The following is a 26,121-nucleotide window of genomic DNA, read 5'->3' as shown; positions in this document are numbered from 1 at the left end:
TGTAAACTGTGTTTTTCCCTGTAACTGAAGTAATGTAAATTTCAGCTCTTATTCACAGGGGCCTGGGATGGCTGTACTTGTGCTAACGCTGAACTTAAAGTGGAATGGCCTTAATTTTCTCGGCCTCCACAAACTTATCAGACATTTCTACCTCATTGTATGTGTACCACAACAAGGGATTTGATTTTTAAGCCCATCTCACACTGTTCAAATACAGATTTTTCCAGGGTATGGTAGAGAGAGGCGGGTTCTGAGATACCTGGAAGATGAACTAGTAGCTTTGGAAGTGTCAGAGATCTCAAGGTCCTCTAAAGACCCTCTGCCTTCAAATAAGGCTCCCCACTAGTGGACAAAGCAGGTTACCCAGTCCCTGGTTCTCATCTTTCTGGTGCTATGAAGCCAAGTGCAGGCACCTTCTCTGGTCAGATGTGAGCACTCCAGAGCAACTGTTTCTTTGCAGATAGGACCAGCCCACACTCCTGCAAGCTGTGTGAACATGTGTGGGCTTGAGGCAGCTCGGTTTTGAGACAGCCCTTCATCTGCTCATCTCCTCCTGTGCAGACACAAGGCCAAGTTCTGAACTGGTGAATCCATATGACAAGGAGGCCTGTCAGGGAGATGTGGTGTCCCTCAAGCTGATCTTCCTACAGATGCAACCGAGAAACACAGTTCTTTCTTTCATTAGAGAAGAGGCACTGTGCCAACCCCTCTAACAAAGCACTCAAGGGCGGGGTCCGCATCACACATCTCTTGCTTTCAGCAGATGTTCCGTGAGAGTGGCTGCCAGGGCATTTCTGTAGCAGTGAAGGTGTTAAAGCTCCAAGGCCTTCTGAATATGTCTGTGCTGACAGATTGGGGAAAACATGCTAAAGCGCTTATGGTGATGAGCATGTAAAAATAGGGCACAGATGTCTAATTTAAAAGACAAGAAAATTTCTTGGCATTTACATCTTATTAGTCATTACTATGTTTTTCTTGTATTTTATTCACACATTTAACTTTGGGTGTTCCTTTGATTTGCTTTGCCAACTGCAAGCTACCATCCCATAAACCAAAAAAAAAAAAAAAAAAAAAAAAAAGGTACTATACATTCCAAAAGATCATTACAAGTAATAGAAGTTTCCAGTGATCTTTGCTTTGCTTAGAACTTCATTTGGGCTTCATTGTGACTTTGTTCCAACTAATGTGTCCACACAATGGGCCATCTTGTCTAAATTTGTGCCAAGGAAGGAGCTTGATGCTTACAAATGTTTCTCTGTGGAGGGACAAAGGCATTTTGAAAATTACCTTCAGAGGCCTCAAGAAATAACCCCTCTTTGTTTTAATGGTTAGGTTTTGTATTAATGTATATAATGACTTTTAGAGTTTTTACCCAATTCCCAACCCTTGTGTGCTGAACAGAATCTGAGTGGCATAAAAAATAAGTAGTGGTTCTACAATTACATAAACACTTCTTTATGCATTAGCTTTTTAGAAGGTTTCCGATTAGAAAAAGACATTAGTTCACAGACTAAACAGAGGGGAAGGATTTTAACTCAATAGACAGGAGGGCTTTGGAATCTTCTAAATTCTAGAGCAGCTAGCTGTGTTCACATACAAAAAGAGGAAACAAAAGCAGAACAAGAAACTGAAATCAGATGAATGATTTTCCTTTCCCAATAAACCTTAAGGCTAGTTTCCCAGTAGTACAAAAAAGAAGGAGGCTGATCCATGGTGATATCTCAGAGGAGGAAAGAGGAAAATACTGCATGTTATCAACATCATCTAAGCACGTGCTAATTAAATGCATAACACTGCTCAGTGCTGTGAAAGGAGAGGCCCCTATTCTCCTGGGCTCTAATACAAAGGCACACACACACTCACACACACACACACACACACACACACACATACACACACTACATCAAACCCCCAAATTGAACAACTAATGGCTTACTGGCTAAAAGATCCTATAAATATGCACCTAAATCTTGGCTACACTACATATTGTTTGCATGGCATGGATGCAATTAAGAAATCTCTTTAAGCTTCAGTTCCTTACAACTGAATTTCATATTACCAACTCACTCAAAAGCTATATAGCACACACCAAATGCTTGTCCGGTACTTTGCACATTGTAAACATTCACAAAATAACACCTTTTATTATTGTTTGTTCATCTCTTTTTGATGCAATATCTTTAGAGACAAGTTCAAAACTAATCAATATATAAAGGATATTTATCATGTTTATCACAAACTTTTATATATAATTGCACATACCTGAACTCCTTTTGCACAAATGCTCAACATTTTCAGGATCTGATAACAGATGACATATTCCAGACTCAGGCCAAGCAGAAATGTCTTTTGCTGTAGTTTTGGTGGGTAGTTCTGAGTAAGGGTTCCTCCCAAGGTTGCTTTTACTGCCAGAGCCTCCTATTCATGCATGTGGAATGAGCTTCCTGCACAGCAGTCCATGGAGAGTGCTCAGAGTCAATTTCAAATATTCTCTCCTTGCTGATCTTGGGAAGATGCACCTCAGAAGTGCTATTGTTATAATGGAAAGTCCTTATATGTAGAATTCTAAAGAAACCTTTCTTCAGCTAATTCTTTTCTCTGGTAACTTTCTAGACATATACTCCCACAAAATTCATACCCTCTTCTCATGAATCCACACCATCAACACATTTTTAATCGGTTAAGATAATGTATATGCAGAACATAGCATAGTTGCCCTCGATAAATGGTAGGTATTATTATTATCATTATTATTATTAGTCCATTTATGGAAAATCTATTTCTAGCACACTTTTAAAGCAATCATTAAAGTTAAAATCATTACTGCAATCACTATTTGTAGTACCTAATTTTATTATAATTATCTTTATCTTAATAATCCAAATACTACTAATAACTCACAGCTATTTCAATTATCATTAATTATTTCTAACTTCATGGCAATCTATAATGTTCTGGCTGGGCCAGTCCTCAGTTAAACTTTAAACTTCAAGTAGACGTACTTGCATTTGTTTCTTTTCCTCTATTCCTTTGGTATCGTTCTTTCTTTTCTCCTGTGAAGACTTGCTCTTGGAAAGGTTCTGGATAAATTAATTCTCAACAAGGGGAATTGGCTGATACACACCAAGGTGTGGTCCTTTGTCCCTCTCTCAGCACTTGTCTTGTGTCATACTCTCTCTGGCTCTGGTGCTCAGCTGGCAACCAACCAACCACCAGTGGGTGACATGGGCCATTTACAAGTATACACGTGAATGTTCTCAGTCACTGCTTATTAATAGAGACTACTAAAAGGCCAAAATTTAAAAGTCAACAAAGCTGATTTCAAATGGTGGTCTCAATGCTGGTAGTCATAACTGAAGACATTCAGGAGGAATTTTATAGAGGGATATCCAATAATGGATAATAGAGATTTTTATTTTACTTGGAAACTCTCTGAGAGGCCATAATAGTAGGTGGTGCTAGTTCACCTAAAAGGAGGGACAAAGAATGCCAAGTAGACCTGTGAGTGGCTGTCTGCCTCTTCAGCAGGAAGAGCCTGTTAGTAGGAGTGGCTTTTGTGGACAGGCCTCATCATTGTCATCAATACCAGGAGAAAATGTGTTTTGTGAATTGGGAAGGAAAATTGGCCAAGTCATGCCCAGTGAAAAAAGATTTCAATTATAGAAGCTGATGGCAAGTGTAAATTATCCTTCAGGGGTCAGGAAACTTTTTTCTGTAAAGGCTTGCATAATTTTCATCATTTTCCTTCTTTCTTTCTCTCTTTTTTGCTTTTGGTCACAATCCTCTAAAAATGTAAAACACATTTTTAACTCCAGTGCCACTGTTTGTCAACTCCTGCAAAGTGACAAGGCAAGTCCTGAGGAGGGAAACATATGGTGAGCTATGGGATGGTTTGGGAAGGTTTCTTGAAAGAAAAAGGCAAAGATATGGACCCATTTATCTACTTTTCCATTAGAGGAGGTACCCTATAGAGGTACAGCTATTTACTTAGTGGTACTGTGGAAAACATCAGTGTGAATAATCCTAAAGTTGAAAGAAAAAACAATACAAAATTCCAGCTATCCCCAGAGGCGTAACAAAGCTTAGCTATTCCACCGAACAGGATAGGGACACCTTTCCCTCTGATTGAACCCATTCTTTTCCACCATTCAGTTGGAAAGGATCACATAGGTGAAATGACCTCTCTAAGAATGGATGGCAGACCAAAGTCAGCAATATGGAATCTAACAACCTGGAGGAGCTGTCAGAAAGGCAATGTGCTGCTTGAGTTATGAACTCATTAATTAAATATCAGTGTATCAAATGGGCTATGAGCTATTAATTCGAAAGCTATTACTGGCTTTGAAGTTGAAATTATAAGCAAAGCAATTAAAAAGTAACTTCTCAATGAGAGTGTTAAGGGAGCATCCTATCTGTTTACATACATCAGCTCTTTAATTTGGGGATTGAATTGCTCCCTTAAAAATAATGATTATATAAATGATCAAAATACCTATTTTATTGCAAAGCCTGGATGCTATAGTTAGAAGAAAAGACTGCAATCTTTCCTTTGCTAGAGTAACACCATGCACTGGTGAATAGTCTCTCTTTCATACACAGGGATCAGTGAAAAATACAAATTAGGAGTTAACACATTCAAAATTTTGATATTTGCTTTTGCTTATGTCCTCCTAGATACCATGCCTTCAGGGGGGTCAGCTGTGACCAGGTGTTGGCAGATGGCTGTGCAATTCAGATGTGGATAATAGAAAATATGGAAGAACTCATTAGCTCACAACATTGTTTCTCTCAACGGACGTAATATTTTTCATCACATTCTAATAGTCAACTTTCAGATTCATTTCCTATGCAATATAATGCAATTCCCTCTCTTGTCAACCCCATGCTTCCTAGCGTCTGTATTTTGCTCTCTGTTTTTCTGGCACACATCTCTGTCCCCTCCCTTTATGCCTTTCTATCATTTTTAAAAATCTGTTCTCCTATCTCTTGGTTTTAAATGCACATACACAAGGAAAGCAGCTACTGGAACCCCGTGCAAGTCAGGTATCTCTTTGAATTTCCTCCTTACTAGAGAGAAATTACTTACTTACTAGAGGAATAATCAAACAAGCAAACTAGTTCTCTGAAAAGAAAGTTGTTTCTTTGGGCAGAGTTAGCATTCTGGTTGTTTAGACCAAGGCAACCTTTCCTTCCTACCATGTGTGCACCAACCATTGCTGGTAGGAGTGTGATTAATGGACTAAAACTTATTCTGAAGAAAAATGAATGCTTTTAGTGGATTGGAAGCAGAAATGCCTATGGTTTATAACCAGTGGTGAACCACTCTGAAAGAGCAGCTGGAGACTTTATATCTATTTAGTTGTGGCTTGTAGGAACTTCTATTATTTTTTTTCTCAGTGAATTCTAAAAGGTTCATTTATTTCTCCAAAGTGCAACCTTTCTTTTCTGAAGCAAAACAAAAATAATAGTGAGCAGTCTGAAGTTGGCATTGGAAGTCATCTCAACCTGGAAAATTCATTCATCCACAGTTATTTCTTGAGTTTCTTCTTTTTGTCAAAGGCTCTTCTAGGAACTGAGATACATCATTGACCTAAACAGACAGATATTCCACTCTCATGGAACCTGCAGTCCAGCAGTAATAATATTTTAATTAACTGCCAATATTATCATGTAACAGCAGCATTCTTAGGACACAGTGGGCTAGAAAGACTTTCTTTACATCACTTGAAATACCTTAATTCATTCACCAGGTAATCTCAAGCATCAAAGGAATGGAATGGAATGGAATGAGGAGGGTCCTAGGGTTCATGTTAACAACAGACCATTTCTGGAAAGTGGTATATTACACTTCCTTCTTCAGTACCAAGCCATAGAGGCTCAAATCCCAGCTTTTCCATTGAAAAGACATACAGTATTAACAACCTCATTTGTTTAATGGAGACTCTACTCAAAAGGCTTTGTAAGGATATAATAGGATAATGTGTGTAAAACACTTAACACAGTGTTTTCTCCTCAGCAGGCAAGTGTGAGCATCCCCATGAGGCTTTAGTTTGTTTTGACAGCCAGAAGCCTGCTAAAGAAATTCTGGCAGACTCTCTTTCATCCAGGTGCAACTAGAACTGGGGATGAGGGTACTGAGTGTGAGAGAGCCTGTCTGATGTCTTCCCCTAGGCTCCTGAAGACACATTGGTAGTTAGTGTCTCCTGGGCCAGACAGAAATTCTGTAAGATTTATGAGAATGTTGGATTTTGCAATAATATCTCACACTTTTCTCCACAGCTCTTTGGGAAATAATTTATACTGTTTATTGAAAACAGAGCCAAGACCATCAGATTAGCAAAATCCAGGATTCATATTTATACTGTTGTTAATGAATGATGGAACAGAGGCTACAGTCACAATTATCCCATCATAACAGATTTGCCTCATTTCTGCCACGTGCTAGGTTTTTGATCTTTGACACAAAAGGAAAAAAATTAGCTGTATTCTTCATAATTTTTCCTAGTGCATCAATATTCTCTCCCAACTATGCTCCTGATTCTTTTTAATTAGGGGCAAGCAAATCACAATCACAAAGGTATTAATGCTCATAAAGCTTAAAATCTCTTAAATCTCAAAAGAAATACTTGGTGTAATTAAAAAATGAAAATCTATCATTTAAAAAAATAGCTTGACATATTTGTATTTTGCATTACAATAGTTAAGACTGATGTTTATTTGTAGTTTACCAGCTGAAAAGACAAAAGAGAAGGCATATCTCCATTCTTATTCCAAGTCCATTCTTTTGCAGCTAGAAATAATTGTGAGAGAAAGTGTGTAAGGAAGACATGAATGCATATATGTGTTTGGGAGAGGGAGGTAGAAAAATCCATGCAAGAGGAAGAATGTATGCTCATATGTGAAATGAATATGCTCTACTGCTTGTAGTTTATCTCTTCCCCTCAAAAATTTTATTGTTCAAAGAATCCACAAGTCTAAGATGTAATTCAATCATGACAGCAAGTAGAGGTCATCTCCTCTTGGTCTAACATAATTAATGAAGGCAAATGGGCAGTCCAGAAGGGATTTAAGAAAATTAATTTAATAAGTCTTTGTGAGGATATTTTACATGGTTGGCTCTGTGCTAAGTGCTGAGGGAAATGTGGAGCTCCATAGTACAAGGTCACTTGCTCAAATAAGACACAGATCCAGGGCAAACACAAAGAAAGATGACAGGTTCATTAGAATACTAACAAACTTTAAAAATCTTTATTAAAACTTTCTTTGATTGAGCCAAGACAGAATAATTATAATCTATGGATTCCATTATCTTCCTTTTTTGACCTAAGTCCTGTGTTATATTTACACTCTAATAAGTGTAATACTTTCATTTGTCCTAGTGCTTTAGTATATATGTTTTGGGATATTGTGTCGAGAATAGAGCATTAAGCTATCTGGTTATGGGATTATCAACTCATGGTCAATTCTTTTTTCCACATTACTCCCCACTATCCATTATATTTACATTATAATATAATCATTTAATATATAATATATATAATTATATGCAATTATGTAATATACAACAATTGCATAGATTTTCTTTTTAATATCTCATTTTAGATTCTAGTTCAGTGTCCATGCCATAACCATCTCAAATTTCAGAATCTAATTTTTTCTTATTTCTAAAGTAGGAACTGAAACTTCTAGTTAAACACAGAGACTTGAGCTCCCTTGATTCCTTTTGGTAACCCTCAAGTCCTCAGTGACAAAGCAAAAGGAAAATTAAGGAATCACAAAAAAATTATAAGGTAGAGAATAGATGAACAAGTAATAACTCAGTATACACAGAGAATAAATATATAAGCTAGCAATGAGAATAAAAACAATCAAATGAATGTGGACACATGCAAGAAAAAAAGAAAACACATTAGAAGTTCAGTAATTTCTAAAAGCGAGGTCCAAGTGAAGCTCAGGAAATTGGCTGAAAATCTATGAGAAGAAACTAGATTTTCTAAGAAACTCTCCCACCTAACTGACTAGGTAATAATGGGAAACTTCTCCTACTCTTTCTATCGTGTGATTATGGATTTGGAACACTTTGACCAGCATAAGGCAGGGATGCTGTACTCAAAAGGGGAAATAATGAAAACGCACATAATGAGTATGAAACCTGAAGCTTCCTGCCTGATTTGCTTCCCCTTAATCCCTATCAGCCATAGGTGGATTCCTAGACAGATATAATGTTTAGATTCAGACAAAATTAAATAACTAAACTAACTAACTAGAGTTATAGATAGCAACAGTTGTAGATGCTCCAATAAAACAGACCAACTATATCACCCTACCGTGAAGTCTACCAATATGAAAAACACTCCCATGTATAGAGCTTTCTAGTGTTTCACTGTTAAAGATGAAAAAAGAAACAAGAATCAATAGAAGAGGGAAGAATTAACTAGAGAATAGGATGTATGAATAAAGATAAAAATGCAGAGAGAGAAAACTTAAAACAAAAATAAAGCAAAACAAAGGCACAGCCTTTTTAAAATTCTCCTTTCTTTATGGCAATAAAATAAGCTATTCCATGCATGAACAAGAACAGAATGCCATGAAAAGAAATGTCTGGAGATCCACAAAGAACTCTTAAAGATTAAATTCACTGGAAAAGATGCAAGTTAAATTTAGGAAATCTCCCAGAAAGAAAACAAAAATAGACAAAGATGGAAAGTAGCAAAGAGAAAACAAAAGTGAATGATAATTAAAGGGTTAGCCCACCTTGTTCAACAACAAAACAATATAAATTCCACATAGAAGAAAAAATAGTAGTGAGAAAGAGAAAAGCAGCTGAGAGCTGGACGGTGGTACTGGGAGGAGGTGTTCAAATGCTCAGGGTAGGCTAGGCTTTGTTGCTCTCCTATTGAACATAAATAATTTCACAAAAATTTAACATAAGAATAGACTACTCTGACCATGATGGAGCAAGAAAAAGACAAGACTACTCCATAAGCATGATAAGCACAGACAGAAATGAGAACATTGTCTAAACCACAAAAATACCCAAACAACTTCTTTTCCTAACTGATAAAAATTGCTGGTTCTTCATCAATTGCATTTGAGCAAGGCTTCATCTGAGATGAGAATGATTAGGAAACCCCCCCCAAAAAATTATCCCTACTTCCTGACAGCACCCTAGAGCAGAATCCATCTCATTTTGCCTTCCCCAGACTCTCTTGCCACAAGACAAAAATCTATAATTTATCCTTTATTATACCCTACTCCTGAGATGCCCCATGTTTCATCATGGTATATGTACTCCAACACTGACAAAAGTCAATAAAACCAACTTTTTCAATTACAGATGTGTGCTGATTGTCTTTGGTTAGGGGATTTTTTTTTAAGATTTTATTTATTTATGGTTAGAGGATTTTGACCAAAGAACATTACACATGAAATAATTTAAGAAATTGTCCCATATCTGAAAGTTATCTTTGAATTAAAAGGAACCATTGAATTCCCGGCAAAATAAATCGAGACCTGACACAAAGATATTTCATTATGAAATTTCAAAACACCAGTAATGAATAGAAGACCTTCAAAGCTTCCAGAGCAGGGAAAGAATATATTACAGAAAAACAATCAAGAGACAGAATGACATCAGTTGTTCAGTAGCAACCCTGGAAGCAATGCCTTCAAATTATTCAACTATAAAGACAGAATATAGATTTTTCAGGCTCTCAATTTAGTTCAAGTGAGGGATGATAGTTTAGGAATAGGGTGATCAGTAAGCTGAGGAGACTTGGCCTTAATTAAGACATATTCAGAAGGGAAATATCTGGTGATAATCACTGTGAGTGGTCAAGAATAGCTCAAATGTTTCTAGTTTGCATGACTAAGTAGATAGTTGTGAATACAGAGAAGAGAATGAGCTTCAGCCATTAAAAGACCATTGGAGTCATGAATTCAATTTTGGATCTGCAGAATTTGTTGAATTTGAATGGAGCTGCCAAGTAGCATCTAAGAAGGGAAAACTGAGTTGCAAACATGAATTTAAGAAGCAGACCTATATTAAATTAACAAGTAGAAAATAGAAATAAATGGGCTCATGAAAAGTTTGTTGCAAAAGAAAGGGAAGATAGAAGGCCTAGGACAAAGCATTGAGAAATACCAACCTTTCAAGACTTGCTAAAGAAATTAATGTCAAGAATTGGCACTGAAGACTGAGGAGAAACCATAAAACAGTTAAAGATGCAAGGACAAGCAAGTCAAGGACTGATTTTTTTTCTTTTTGATTAATGTTTGTAAATGAGACAGTGCCAATGGAAGGGTGGGAGTGGTAGCAGGATCAAAATAGACAAAGTCAAATGTTAGGAAATCCAGGTAATTCTTAACAGTTAACTTATTAAGGAGGAAAAAGAATTGGCACATAGTTGTGAATGATCTTTGTTGTGTGCTTTTCTCACACCATCATTTCTTATGTACCTTTCAAAATCCGATTCCGTCTCTGAGATCCTTGGCATCTTTATAGGGATGCTGAGGAATTTTCACTGCATTGCTCATCTAGAGCATTTACCATTGTAGACTTAGAATTCATTTTCATAATATTCCATGCAAGACTGAATCACCTCCCCATCTAAAACCTTGTATTGTGATTTTTTTTCTCTTGGTTCTTAATATCTTAGACTTCCCAAATACAGTCCTCTTTTCCCAGCTATCATAAGTTTTTAACATTATGCTCTCTTCCAAGGTACTTTGGCTTTTAATCCATAAATCTTCCTTGTTTGACAGAAATAGAGCTTTGTTTAAGGTTCCCCTTTAGGGAGACTAATTTTTCAGTAAAACAAACTTATAATTTGTTAGATGCTCTGCATCTAAAATTTCTAGCACTTATCTGGTAACTTGAAATCCCTTGCATTCCTCACCTCTCTACCATACTTGAGACCCATGATTAAAATACATAATTTCCTCTACTGAGCTGAGTAGCTTGGAATATACATATAAGTTTATTCATTCAGCAAATATTTATTTAATGCCAACTGTGTGCCAGCCACTATTTTCAAAATGATATCACTTGTTTTTCTCTCTCCTATCATTTCTGTTTTTATGACATATTTCAAACAAATCTTTCAAATATGAAGGCATGGGTATTTAAAGGATAAATACATTAATAAGACAGATTAAAATATTCCAGTTCATTTCAGACTCCCCCCCCCCCAATTAAATACTGATCTTATGGCCAACCTAATTTTGAGGTTGTAGAGATTCAAAATAATAATATTTAAAAACAGCAACCATATATTAATGTTCATTAGTTCCAAGCTATACAGTAGGCATTTAATACCCATAGCAATGTTATTATATATATTTTTAGTTCATGGGGAAACTGAGATTAATAGAAAAATGTTAAATATATTTGCTGATGTCACACAGCTACTAATTGGTGAATCTTGGTTTACAATTCAAATCTATCAGGATCCAAACCGCCCTAGAAAAATTTAGTGTAGTTTTGGAGACTATAGAATGTAAAGAGAAATCAGTGAGAAAATAGTACAAATCAAACATAACAACAACATTAAAACATTTCCCTTAGGAATGTTGCTAAGGAAATACTTGCTCCTTCATTTATCCATTTCATCTCAGGTTCTGTTTTCTCATTTTTGAGTTCATTCTCTGCTCTTGGACTTCAACTGACAGTCCACATCTTATTATATTTTTAAAAAGATTTTATTTATTTATCATGAGAGACATAGAGAGGCAGAGATATAGGCAGAGGGAGAAGCAGGCTGCCTGCAGAGAGCCTAATGTGAGACTCAACCATAGCACCCCAGGATCTCGACCAGAGCCAAAGGCAGATGCTCAACCAGTGAGCCACCCAGATGCCCCTAATAGTCCACATCTTTCACTGATTTGTATCATTCAGAATGTATGTTGATATTTAAGGTCACTTAATACTCCTAAGTTTGAATATATAAAATGAAGTTTCTTGACCAGAAAGAATCCTGATAGCTTCCAGAGAGTGAATTCTTCTACCACCATCTTTGAGACAAATTTACAGATACCAGTTGGATTTTACTGGCCCATATAAGTGACTTTTTTAAAATAAAAACTACCTAACACAGAGAACAGACAATGGTAGCACAACTGCATGATGAAACGTAAAACTTTGTTAATAACCGACTGAGCCAGGAATTGACTCTTGTCCTTGAGTGGTTTTTTTGGCCAAAGGGGTCAGAAGTTTGAAGTACTTGAGTTAAATGACTAAGAGATTGACATTCTGTCAAATAGTCAAACCAGAGGGTTTTCTGACAAACACTATATTTGGGTGAAATTCTGATGAAAAAGGTAGAAAATCTACTGTTATGGAAGTACAGAGTCAGCCCACTGAAACCCCTAACTCCCGTGAATTAGTGGTTATTACATGCGGAGGAAAACACAAACTTTGTTAATACTTTTCCTATCCACTGTGAAATATCGAAACTCAGCTGTGATGTAGCATTTAACTGCACATCGAATCAAGAGTCCAGTAATAGAAATTGCCTTTTTGCAGTAGAAAACAGGGTTAGAAGCAAACCAAAATAACACATAAAACAGATCTCCATGGAGAAAATTGAAGACTGTTTCTAGCATGTAAAGATCGAGGACGCAATTCCTGTTCTGTGAAAAGCTTTTTTCCTGGGGTTTTAAATTTTCCTCTTGATTATGTGTGGAATCAAGGGGTGTCTGTGTGATTGCGCCCATGCATGACTCCGAGAAACAGAAATGGGGCAGACACGGACAGATGGTGACAGGCTCATTTTTAATCCCAACCAGCAGGGATAGAAGTCAAGAATCCAAGGCAGATCATAAAAGTTGGCATCAAATTTTCATTTCCAAATTCTATACCCTTGATTGGCTAAAACTAAGTTTACTTCTCTAGTAAACAATGGATTCAGAACAAAACAATAATGAGAGTCTTTTTATTTAACTAGCTAATTTACAAATTTAAAAAATTCATCTATACTCAGTGTTAGCAAGGGTGCAGAAAAAATGGACTTTCCCTTGAGCTATAACTTGATAAATTGGAATTGCATTTTCTAGAACAATTTATTACACAAATAATTATTTGTATTAGAGAAGAATTAGAAACAATATACTTTTCCAAAATCAGAAGGCTTCCATACCCATTAGAGGGCATCAATATAAATTAGGTTTCAACTAATTTTAAAGACACAGAAGCCTAGCCATGAGGCCATGTTTAATGAACAATATGGGATACAAATCAAATATCCAGTATAATCTTCATAGATGGCTATATAGTGAGGTTTTTCAAAAGACCTGACACACCCTCAAAGGTTATCAATTGTATAATTTCTCAGTATTGGAAAATGCATGATTATATCTCTGCTACTGCAGCACATTATTTTTTTTGTTTGTTTAAGAATAAGTATTGTTTCAGTGAAAGATTGTTTAAAAAACAATATACTGTCTGTTTTCTCAGTGCAAATCCCTTTGTATCTGCCAATGCATTTTTCAAAGTATATCCCTATATAATCTTAGAGAGAGAATCTTCCTCACTGAGGAGAAACACATCTATATTGCTTTTGTTGAATTTCAGTTCATAATCCCTTTCTTCTACTGTTTGATATAACCAGAGCTAGATGTCAGACTCAGGATCACAGCCTATAAAAAATACACACACTATAGCTCCATCTCTCAATTACTTCAACTTCCTACAAGACCATGTCCATTTGGAAAATAATTGCTAGATATTGAAGGGGTGCTCCCTTGAATATGCTCTCTAAAGGGCAGGTGTCTACCCATGGATTTGCAGAGGAGAACACAAAAAAGGATCAAGATAGTCAATCTTGCATGATGGTGAATCCTTTAAGACTTTCTCTAATCTTCTCCTGTACACACTGATTCCTTTTTCAGGTCATGGGAAAGCCTTTCTGTTGTCTTCTTACTTTCTTATTTTCTAAGTAAATTCATTGTCCACAAAATAAAGGAGTTCACTAGAACTCTTCTAGTACTTCTCCCTACATTTATGCCTTAATTTGTTAATTTCTATATCATAGATGGTCCCTGATTTATAATGGTTGAATTTATAATTTTTCAACTTTACTATGGTGTGAAAGCAATATGCATTTGGTAGAAACTATGCATCGAATTTTGAATTTGGATCTTTTCTCTTGGCTGGTGATATGTGGATGACGCTCTCTCATGATGCTGGTCAGCGTCAGAAAGCACAGCACCCAGTCAACCACATGATCCTTAGGGTGAATAACCAACACACTGACAACAACACTTCTGCACCCATACAACCATTCTGTTCCTCATTTTCTGTACAGTCTTCAATAAATTACATGAGATAATCAACACTTTAGTATAAAATAGGTTTTGTATTAGATGATTTAGCCGACAAAAGCTAATGGGATTTCTGAGTGTATGTGAGATAGGCAAAGCTAAGCTATGATGATGTTTGGTAGGTTAAGTATATGAAATTCATATTCAATTTATGATATTTTCGATTTATGAGGGATTTTTTCTGGACAAAACCTCTTCATAAGTCAAGGAAGAGCTGTACTATGAATTTATTATGTGGCAGACACTTTTTAAAATATTCTTTTTCTTTCTGTCAATTAATTTAATCAGCAAAACAACCTTGTAAGTATTGTTATTAGCTCTGTTGTGCCAAGAAATTTGATATTCAAGGAGATTAGTTTATTTGCCTAAGGTCACAGAGCTAATCTGTGGTGGAGTTCTGACACAAACATAGTTGTGCAGCTTCTATGATTGCTTTCTCTCTCTCTTTCTCCCTCTATCTTTATTTCTCTACCACTCACCTTCTCTTATTCCAAATGCGCAACAATTCATCAGGCTATAGGAAAAACCTCTGACCCAGGAACCCATATACTTCCTCATTTAAAGCTTGGAGCAATGATTCTCAAAGTACTTATGGACCAAATTTCAGTTTCCACCTGTGATAATATAAAAAGTGAGAAATTTTGTACTCCCTCACAACACTGCAGATACACTGAATCAAAATCTCTGCAATCTACTGCACCCATTAATCCAAGGAGTTGAAGCATTTCCATCTGCACCACTTGGATGGTCACCAGCTAATGAAACAAGAATGCTTACACTTGAAGACTTTTCGATTCAAGGGGACAGTCAGGATTCCTGGTTTAGGATTTAGCTACCTGTTTAACAGTCACCCTACAGTTCTAAGTAGTTTTCATATACCAACATGCATTATTGCAGGACAACTTAAACAAACAAGTAAGTGCTTTTTCAGATGGCTGTATGAATGGATGAATACAACACTTCACATTTATCTTTGAAAATTTTATATATATATATATATATATATATATATATATATATAACTTTTATATATGGCATCAAGATCTGGAAAACATTAATTATGCCTCTTCTTTTTGTCATAAAAGAAAAGAAATGTAATTTTTGTGAGCTATTGATACTTTTCATTGCTCCCTAGATCAATAAACACAAATTTTTATGCATACCTGTGGTATTATGGTAAAAGTAAGAGATGTGGTTGTTTGGGTGCCTTTAACATTGCAAATGATATTGAAGTGAATTCTACCGAATCAATAATTTCTTCCACTAGTTTATAGTGAAGCTGAGAGTATACTATGCAGCCTGATTAGAATAACTAGAAATATGGCTTTATCAACTTTTAATTCAGACATCAAACAGCCCCAAAGTGTGGAAAGAATTCACCCCTTATGCTCAACATATATTTGAGCTATTTGAACCTTAATCTATCATTTAAACTGCTTTGATCTCTATCCTTAATATATTGGTTCAGATTAAAATGTTAAAAACAGTGCTTTTCTATTTTAACTTTTATGATTGTGGTCTGTTTGAGTCTGTCTGTTACTCCTGTCCATCCTGAAGTTTATTATATTCTAGAAACTATTGGTTAGTGGTTAGATCAAAGGACTGTAGAGAAAAAGTTTAGAAATATTGCCAATCTGAACACTTTACCTATTTAAACCCATTCCTGTGGGAATGTTTTTCAATCAGTGAAATAAAAATGATATTCAGCCAGTGTATGGCTATTTTCTTTAGCCAAGACAATGAAAAATGGATTTATTATCTACTTTTCCTTAAAAAAAAGCTTTTGTGGGAAAAAAATTATGACAAACTCACATAAAAACTGTTCGTGGGGCACAATTTTCAAATAAAACTCTATTATATTGATAGACATTGAAATTGCTGCTCATCGTGCAGGGACATAAATATCCATTCTGCCCAAAACAAATTTAGCAAAATCAAAATATGTAACACTAAGAACATTTCAGCTTTTCTCTAACACATGGAGCCAGCCATAGATGCCAACCCGATTTTATCGCCTCTCCTCATTAAGCTTGAAAGCATATTTTGTGTTGCTTTTAGCAGCTCCTAAAATTTCTTTGTCTCTTAGCACAGCACCATAAAAGTTCTCACCTGACAGATCATAAATCCTTCTCATAGAGCAGTCTGTCCCCTGGCACGGACTGACTACATTCTACTCTCTAGATACATTAGTAACAGCATTTATGCACTTGCACACAAAACTTAGTTTCAGGATCTGGAAAATGCTTGACCCTATCCTATCAATTCATAGCAGGGAATGGTCTACTTTAGACAAAGCATTTATTCTCACTGAGAGTGAAAGGAGGGAAAGTTTCCTTTGTTATGAAATAAATTTGGATGAGTAAAGAGCAGGTTATCTGAGGCTAAGGAAATCTGGCCACACAAATATGACCTGGATATTTAGGTCTTTCATATACTATAGGATGCATAATGGTGGTTTCTTCAATCCTGATTCTAGGGGACATTTAAAGACATGTTATTTATGTCACTCTGTTATTTGTTTTCTCATTCCCCCAAGCATTCATGGAGAACCTGTTAGATTCTAGATACTTTGGCAAATGATAAAATCTCAGACATAGAGAAGATGGAGGTCCCCGCTTATAGTTACACAATATTTGCAGTTATGTGGGCATTTTCATTAAAACGAAATAAAGGTCTTATTAAACAAGGAGAAACTTACTCTGTGGGTTGAGAAAAAAAGGGGTCAGGAAAACTGTTATGGAGGAATTAAAATTTGAGCAAAATTTGAGATCTGAATGAGAGTTTCTTAGGTGGTCATTGAGTAGCAGGTGATATATAAAAAGTACACAGTTTCAAAGTATAGTATTGGGACACTAGCAAGTAGTTCAGAATGAGTGAAGCCTATCCAATATATGGTGAGGAGGGTATGAGACTAGAAAGGTACATGGACTCAAATCCCAGAGGATCCTCCGAATGTTAGCATAAAGAGTTTAGAGGGCTTTTTATCTATGGTAATGGAGAGCTGGTGAGAGGAGCGACACGGGGAAGTTAAATGGCCAGGTGTTCAGATATTCTTATTTGGATAATAATAATAATAGTAAAAAAAAAAAAATAATAATAATAATAATAATAATAGTCTGACTGCAAAAGCAATAATGGTAGGTTGCAAAACTGGCCACAAAATTTCTCCATCCCTGTATGTGTGTCCCTTTGAAAAATAACTCTGCAGCAACACCTATCAAGAGGCAAAATAAGGGCACCTGGATGGCTCAGTGGTTAAGCATCTGCCTTTGGCTCAGGTCATGATCCCAGGTTCCTTAGATTGAGCCCCACATTGGGCTCCCTGCTCAGCAGGGAGCCTGCTTTTCCCTCTTCCTCTGCCTCTTCCCAGGCTTGTGCACTCACTATCTCTCTCTCTCTCATTCTCTCTCTCTCTCTCTCTCAAATAAATATTTTTTTTAATGAGTCAAAATGAGTTTCTCTAATCATTGAGTCTTTGCTTGGTAAGCGATATTCTTGATATCCTTTGGTTAATTCAACCATCAGAGCCCTCAGAGACTTAGAAATAGCTTTAATAGAGAGGCTCCTTACTCCTGTTGCTCTTGAAAACCTCAAACTGTATGTGAAGCAGTCTGGTCTGGCCTCTTGGATAATCAGAGACATATTTCAGTTACCCTGTTGCCCCATCAGCCTGTTACTAGCCATGTATGTGAGTGAGGCCATCCTAGATCATCCAGCCAGTAGCCAAGCCATGATGTGATTTGGTGACCTGACAGCTGACTTTAGAAGTATCCAGAAAAGACCAACTGGATTACTCCAGACCAGGAATACTAAGCAACCAATCCAAATAACTGTTAAATACATGGTGGTTTTAATACACGGAGTTTTGAAGAGTTTTTTTTTTTTTATGGAATAAAGTTAATAGATACACAAATAATATCATTTTACACTTATGAGATTATAGTAACTACTCCAAAAATTGTATGTGCATTACTTTTATTTAATTATTTAATATCTTCTGAGTTATGACCTCATCTTATAGATGAAGAAATTGATCTGTAGCCATTACTTTTGATTATTAAATAAACTGAGCTACAGACAAAGTAAAACGAAACAAAAAACATGACTGAAAAGATAGAAATTTCTTGATTAGTGATGGCAGTGCTTGGTACTATGGAAATTCTATTTACCTCTAAAGATTTTATGAAACGATCAAGATGAACTTCTTGATATATATCTTCAATAATTAATGTTTACCTGGTTTGTAAACTTAATTTCTGATACTATCCAGCCAGGAATATGAATGAATAAAAAAGGCTGGATGTAAAAGAAAATAATGTATGGTACATGCCCCACGTAAAGCAAGCACCCTCCATCTAATTGTTGTCTTGCAAAATGTTGGCCCCCATATTCCCAATATCTCCAGAATGCCTAAGTCTTTTTTTTAAGTGGAAATTCTACACTTGTGAAATATTCTAGTACTTAAATAATTATAATTAACTTATAATCATCTAAAAAAAAGATGTGTCACAAACACATCTTTTTTGCCAGCATTTGGCTGGTGGACATCCAGTTTGTGATCTGGAATCAACACTTGTGATGGTGGTGAGTAGGTGGGGTTAGTTAGTCTGTTGATTATCAGTCTACTTATATCTGTAGTGCACTTTTAAGTTCAGTGTAGGATTGCTGGTTACAGGGGAAGTTAACCTAGAGGAATTAACCAAATGGTTTGGGTTTTTTTCCTGAAGAAGAATACCAGTTGGTAATTATCCTAACACCAGAAAGGGTGAAAATGTAGCACCTCTGACTATAAATTGTGCCTTCAAAGATTAGCATAATAAACATTTCCTAACTATAAACCAGGAAACATCTGGTTACCTTCACCTTCAATTCACTCTCCAGAAACCCTATCCTATTAACAAAACAAAACAAAACAAAACAAAACAAAATAAAACCCTATCTTATTTCAATGCTTGTAATCCAACCCTTCCCTAATGTAGTAGCATTCTTGGCAGATTAATCATCTCTCTCATTCCACTCAAAGTATGTCTAGTTATTCTTGAATTTTAGTCACTTGATCCTAGCCATACTTTCTAAAAAATTGTCAGGCTATTTTCTTGGGGCCCTGTCTGTCCCTCTCTGACTGCTTCTCAGGGCTCTGATTGTCTGTGTCAGTGAGAGAGCTCAGGAGCTTCTCCCTCATTCTTCACCTCTGCAGGAGTATGAGAGGGAAGCAGGCATCCAAGTGAACCCAAGTTCTGTTAAGACCCCATGCACTCATAATGTTCAGCATTGAGAAAGGGCCCTACAGCCATAGCAGGGACCACTCAAATCCACAGAGGACCCCTGAGTTGGCAAACTTTATTGTTTCTAACTTGTTTTCAACAATTCTTGCTTCCTCCTTGCTACCAGGCCGTCTGCCCTGTGCAGGTGACAGTGGCAAATGGGCTGGAATTTCAATGTCTTCATTGTATTGATTTCCATTTATTTTGATCTTTACAGTCTTTTCTCTTTGCCAGAGAAAGTTTTTGACCAAGGGAAATGCTATTCAGGGTTGGCTTCTTTCTAAGTTGTAACACTTTAAAACACACTAGTAAGTAATAAGACAAGTGACAGAGAAGGGTCAAAAGACAACTGATCAAGGGTAAGTTGTAGGAAAGCACATCAAGGCAGAGTTAGGAAGAAAAGCAAAGCGTGGTGCCCAGGTCCATGTTTTTCCTCTCAGGTCTGTTTCAGGCTCTGAGAATAATCGTACCCTTAGACGAGAGAATTTGACTTTGCAGAATTTCAGCTAAGGGATTCAGAACATTCAGGATGAAGTCAGTTGTATCCTGATTCCACTCTGATCTATGTAACAGTCCTAGAAACATGGCTTGTGCCTTTAACACCTATTCTTACAACTAGACTTGCTTCAATCACCTGTCAGTGGTATAGCAACTTTAGACATGAGGTCACAACTTGCTTATTTTAGGGTCTTCCATGGTAGGAAGATGCCTAAAACCCAGCAAAGTTTTTAGAACCTATTACTTGAGAATTTTTCCTAATGTTTTCCTGTATGTTATTTTCTAAAATTCATCATCCTTCTGTGTCTAGTTTTTTACTTGTCCATATATTCTCATTGCATTTGCTTTATGCCAATTGACTTTGAAAAGCTTTTCAAGAAATTGGGTGTCTACTCAACTTGAATGTGTCCCACTTGGTTGCAGAGTAAATTAGTAGGCACAAGCTCTTCTTCCATCTCTATTCCCATTTAACACTGTTGGTTTGCTATTATTTCAGTACAATGTGTCTAGGTGTGGTTTCTTTTTAATTATTATTTTTGGATAGAATGCAGTAGATCACACCAGGTCAACAATGTTCATAACAACTAAAAAATACATGTTGTACAAATATTATATTTTAAAAGACAGAAGAGGGTTGTGAAAGTAATGAAGACTAGATAAATTAAAATCCCAGAAAGAAAAGAGTGGGATTTTCAGTGAGTTAATATTTACTGCCTATTATTCTCTCCTGATGGCATTTGTCCATTCTAGACATTAACCAATGATCAGACTTTACCTGGGCAGAAGGATTCTGCTGAAGGAAATAGAAATCAGTGAAGTTTTTGAAGTTTGCACAGGCTGATGAAACAGACCGGCGGGGGGGGGGGGGGGGGGGCGGGGGGGGGTTGGTGGGGAGGACACAAAAACACAGCTGGTTTCCCTACAGAGCATTTGTTAAGTTCTAGGTGGCATGTGAATTTAGGGAGCTAGACCAGAAACTTGTAAAAGGCAGAAAAAAATGCCTTGTGTTCTCATACACTATTTTGAAAATAAAGTTCAATCAAAAGTACTCAAGCTATGACTAGTCTTTTCTGAAGACTTTGGAAAAGAAATTAAAGAGCTAAGATTAGAACTAAAGGGTATAAGTGAATCTCTCATTCTTCTGAAGCTAAATTCAAAACCCCACATTCTAGAAACAGATGAATTCAAGATGGACATTGTTACTAATACTGAAGCCCAACATGGAACATTCTAATCCCTAGCTGTGATGATTACTTGCTCACCACCCTCTACTTAGAGTACAGAGTGGACAGTCTGTCTGGGAAAATAACATCATTCACAGTCTCTGTGGTTCTTGGTATCATAAAAAGTCATGAAAGATGAAAAGCCAGGAAAAAGGATCTGAAAATCAAGCAAAAGACACATAGTGGAAAATGAACAGATAATCTAAATATTGGTTTCAGGAGACAAGAATGTTGAAATGACTATTTTAAGCACATTAATCTTCCTAGGGTTATCGAGTTTCTTCAATATCTCTCAATATTTCAGGCCTTTTTCTCAGCTATTGTCTCTTCCCCATTGTCACCTGTGAAATCTGGTTAGATATATCATGAACATTATTACCCTTTTCCATCTATATCATGTTCTTTGAATTTGACTTTTTAATTTTATTTTTATCCATTTTTCTTTCATTCAAATGTATGCTACTTTGGGTATAGATTTTAAACTTTTTTTATTTCTGTATTTCTAGGACACTATAAAGTCATTTAACCTAATAAATTCTACAGAGTATTCTGACTGAGTAAAAATAACACCTCTGAAAAATATAAGAATAAAGTATCTGTACAAAATTCTGAATGAGTATATACAACAAATTCAGCTATACTCATCAAATTAAGAAATAAAAACGATCCTATCATAATGGTGGAAGACTACGAGTGTATCTATTAAAGTAGGAATAAACTGAATTAACATTTATTAAATGCTTATTTTGTGCTTCTATTCTACCTCTTTTATACTACACTATACTGCTTCAAAATATTATTACATAACATAATTTTAGAACTCCTATTTAAAGCAAAAATATAAAGAGAAATTAATAAAAACAATTATTTTACATTTTATAGTTTTCTGCTGAGAAAACATTGGACTATCCGCTTAAAATCCATGAAAATTAATAAGAAAGTTAAATAAAATAAACACAAACTTAATTAGAAAATATTTCTATTTACTAACAATAGTCATTTGGAAAATACATTAGAAAAATTATTCATAATAACAGATTCAAATAATATGTTGAAATGCTTTAAAGAAAATTTATGGGAACCAAGCATAAAATAAAACTTTGTTGAGACATTAAAAAAATAAAAGGAATGGAGAACTATTACGTCCCTGACTAAGAAGGCTGGGTCTTATAAAAATGACATTTACTTCCAAATTTATTTATGTCAGTGTTTCCAAATGCCAATGCTGAGGACATCAATTTAAGTATGTCAGTATGGATGAAATATATATACACACAAGACAACACACATATATGCCCACATTTCATAACAAAGAAGTTTGGGAAATGCTACTTATTCTCTTTCTTTACTGGATAATCATACAGGAATTCAAATGTTGGTAGTTCTCAGATAATCCACCATATGTAAATCTACAGTATATGCAGCTTTGTTTAACCAGGACTTATTGAATACATGTCTCTGGTAGCACCTTATTAACCTATGACACAGTGTTGTGCAGAATGACATCTTGGAAAAATGTGCTAATTAATTGGTTTAACCTAATAAAAGTCAAAATCCCAGTAGCAATTCAGTGTTAATCTTAAAGTAATTCTCATGTTCCCTTGAATGAATAACCAGTGGTCACTGGTATATAAGTCATTTTATGAAGTTATTATCATAAGCAACTTCTACTTTCAGATATTAAAACATAGTTTGAATTGGTCACAGCTAGAAGATCATTTTGAAGTAGATGGAAAGATATTAGTCCAGGAATTCCCATGTATTACTTTATCCATTAATGAATGTTTACAGAAGAGTAGTGAGTGTGCCAGAATAGTGCACTTCTGTGTATGCCTTACTTTATCTAAGAACTTCATATCCACAGAGGAGAAATTATAAATCACTGGAAAAGAGAAAGATAATTTATTAAATGATACTAGAAAATTGTCTGGTTATTTGAGTAAGCCATCAAATCTTACATAAAATCTCAAAAAATGTATCAAGAAAAAATTCTATATTGGTATTCAGATTAATTTTCAATTATGAAAATTATAGAAAATATTTTCAAAAGTCAATATATTTGGATGGAGCAGGATAATCTATGTTTTTTTTTTTTTTTTTTTTTTTTAGGATAATCTATGTTTAAAAATAATAAGGGAATGGGTGATATAGGTGAAGGGCACTTTTTTTTTCTTTTTGAGAGAGGAGAAGAAAGATGAGGGGTAGTCCAGAGGGTGAGGGAGAGAGAGAATCTTAAGCAGGTTCTACACCCAGCGTGAAGCCTAATGCAGGGTTCAACCTCACAACCTTGAGATCATGATTTGAGCCAAAATCAACAGTTGGATGCTTAACCCACTGAGTGACCCAGCCACCCCATGTGAAGGGGATTAAAGAGTACACTATCATGATGAGCACTGAGTAATACATAGCATTGTTGTGTACTTGAAACTAACATAACACAGTAAGTTAATTAAACTAGAATTAAAATTTAAAACCTTAAAATAAATAAACAAATGAATATATCATACATTTATTTTCATATATTTTCATAATAATGTGACTACATTTTCAAAGAAAAAAATAAAGGATCAATAGATTGGCATATTAACAATGAAATATTTATTACCTAAAAATTTAAAACAAAACAGAAAAAAATAAAAACATTAAATTAAATATTTAAGGTAATAAATATTCGTAAATAATGTATAAATATTTATAACTTTAAGGATTTTAATCCCATTAGATAAATGTCCTAAGATCAGGAGCAGTAAGTAAATAGGGAAATTCAAATAAATAAATAAATAAATAAATAAATAAATAAATAGCAAATATACATTTCACATGCACATTTCTGTTCATGAGATGTATATGTGTATCATTGTGTAAAAATAATGTACATAACCAATGTATTAAAGAATGTTATTAGCACATTTTCTTGTGGCTAGAATCCTGAAAGCCTATTTTTTTTTAAAGATTCTAAATTCATATCTTTCAATAGTAACTCTGAATGTGAATGGGCTTAATGACCTCATCAAAAGATGCAGGGTTTCAGACTGGATAAAAAAGCAGGACCCATCTATTTGCTGTCTACAAGAGACTCATTTTAGATGTAAGGACACCTACAGCCTGAAAATAACAGGTTGGGGAACCATGTACCATTCAAATGGTCCTCAAAAGAAAGCAGGGTTAGCCATCCTTATATCAAATAAATTAAAGTTTATCCCAAAGACTGTAGTAAGATATGAAGAGGGACACTATATCATACTTAAAGGATCTATCCAACAAAAGGACCTAACAATCATGCATATTTATGCCCCGAATGTGGGAGTTGCCAAGTATGTCAATCAATTAATAACCAAAGTTAAGACATACTTAGATAATAATACACTTATACTTGGTGACTTGAAATTGCTCTTTCTATAATTGACAGATGTTCTAAGCACAACATCTCCAAGGAAATAAGAGCTTTAAATGATACACTGGACCAGATGGATTTCACAGGTATTTACGGAACTTTACATCCAAACGCAACTGAATACACATTCTTCTCAAGTGCACGTGGAACTTTCTCCAGAATAGACCACATACTGGGTTATAAATCAAGTCTTAACTGATACCAAAAGATTGGGATCATAGCCTGCATATTTTCAGACCACAATGCTTTGAAACTAGAACTAAATCACAAGAAGAAGTTTGGAAGGATTTCAAACACCTGGAGGTTAAGGACCATCCTGCTAAAAGATGAAAGGGTCAACCAGAAAATTAGGGAAGAATTAAAAAGATTCATGGAAATTAATGACAATGAAGATACAACCATTCAAAATCTTTGGGATACAGCAAAAGCAGTCCTGAGGGGGAAATACATCGCAATACAAGCATCCATCCAAAAACTGGAAAGAACTCAAATACAAAAGCTAGCCTTGCACCTAAAGGAGCTGGAGAAAAAACAGCAAATAGATCCCACACCCAGCAGAAGAAGAGAATTAATAAATATTCAAGCAGAACTCAATGAAATAGAGACCAGAAGAACTGTGGAACAGATCAACAAAACCAGGAGTTGGTTCTTTGAAAGAATTAATAAGATAAACCATTAGCCAGCCTTATTAAAAAGAAGAGAGAAAAGACTCAAATTAATTAAATCATGAATGAGGGCAGCCCAGGTTGCTCAGTAGTTTAGCCTCGCCTTCAGCCCAGGGTGTGATCCTGGAGTCCCGAGATAGAGTCCCATGTCAGGCTCCCTGCATGGAGCCTGCTTCTCCCTCTGCCTATGTCTCTGCCTCTCTCTGTGTGTCTTTCATGAATAAATAAATAAAATCTTTAAAAAAATAAAATAAAATCATGAATGAGAAAGGAGAGATTACCACCAATACCAAGAAAATACAAACGATTTTAAAAACTTATTATGAGCAGCTTATTATGAGCAGCTTTATTTATAATAAATAATAAATTAGGCAATCTAGAAGAAATGGACAGATTTCTGGAAAACCACAAACTACTAAAACTGGAACAGGAAGAAATAGAAAACCTGAACAGGCCGATAACCAGGGAGGAATTTGAAGCAGTCATCAAAAACCTCCCAAGACACAAAAGTCCAGGGCCAGATGGCTTCCCAGGGGAATTCTATCAAATGTTTAAAGAAGAAACCATACCTATTCTACTAAAGCTGTTAGGAAAGATAGAAAGAGATGGAGTATTTCCAAACTCATTCTATGAGGCTAGCATCACCTTAGTTCCAAAACCAAAGACCCCACCAAAAAGGAGAATTATAGACCAATATCCCTGATGAACACAGATGCAAAAATTCTCAAAAAGATACTAGCCAATAGGATCCAAAAATA

Source organism: Vulpes vulpes, chromosome 8 (genome assembly GCF_048418805.1).
Source record: "Vulpes vulpes isolate BD-2025 chromosome 8, VulVul3, whole genome shotgun sequence".
Lineage (NCBI taxonomy): Eukaryota > Metazoa > Chordata > Mammalia > Carnivora > Canidae > Vulpes > Vulpes vulpes.
The sequence above is the reverse complement of the archived record's forward strand: the minus strand, read 5'-3'. Positions refer to the sequence as shown.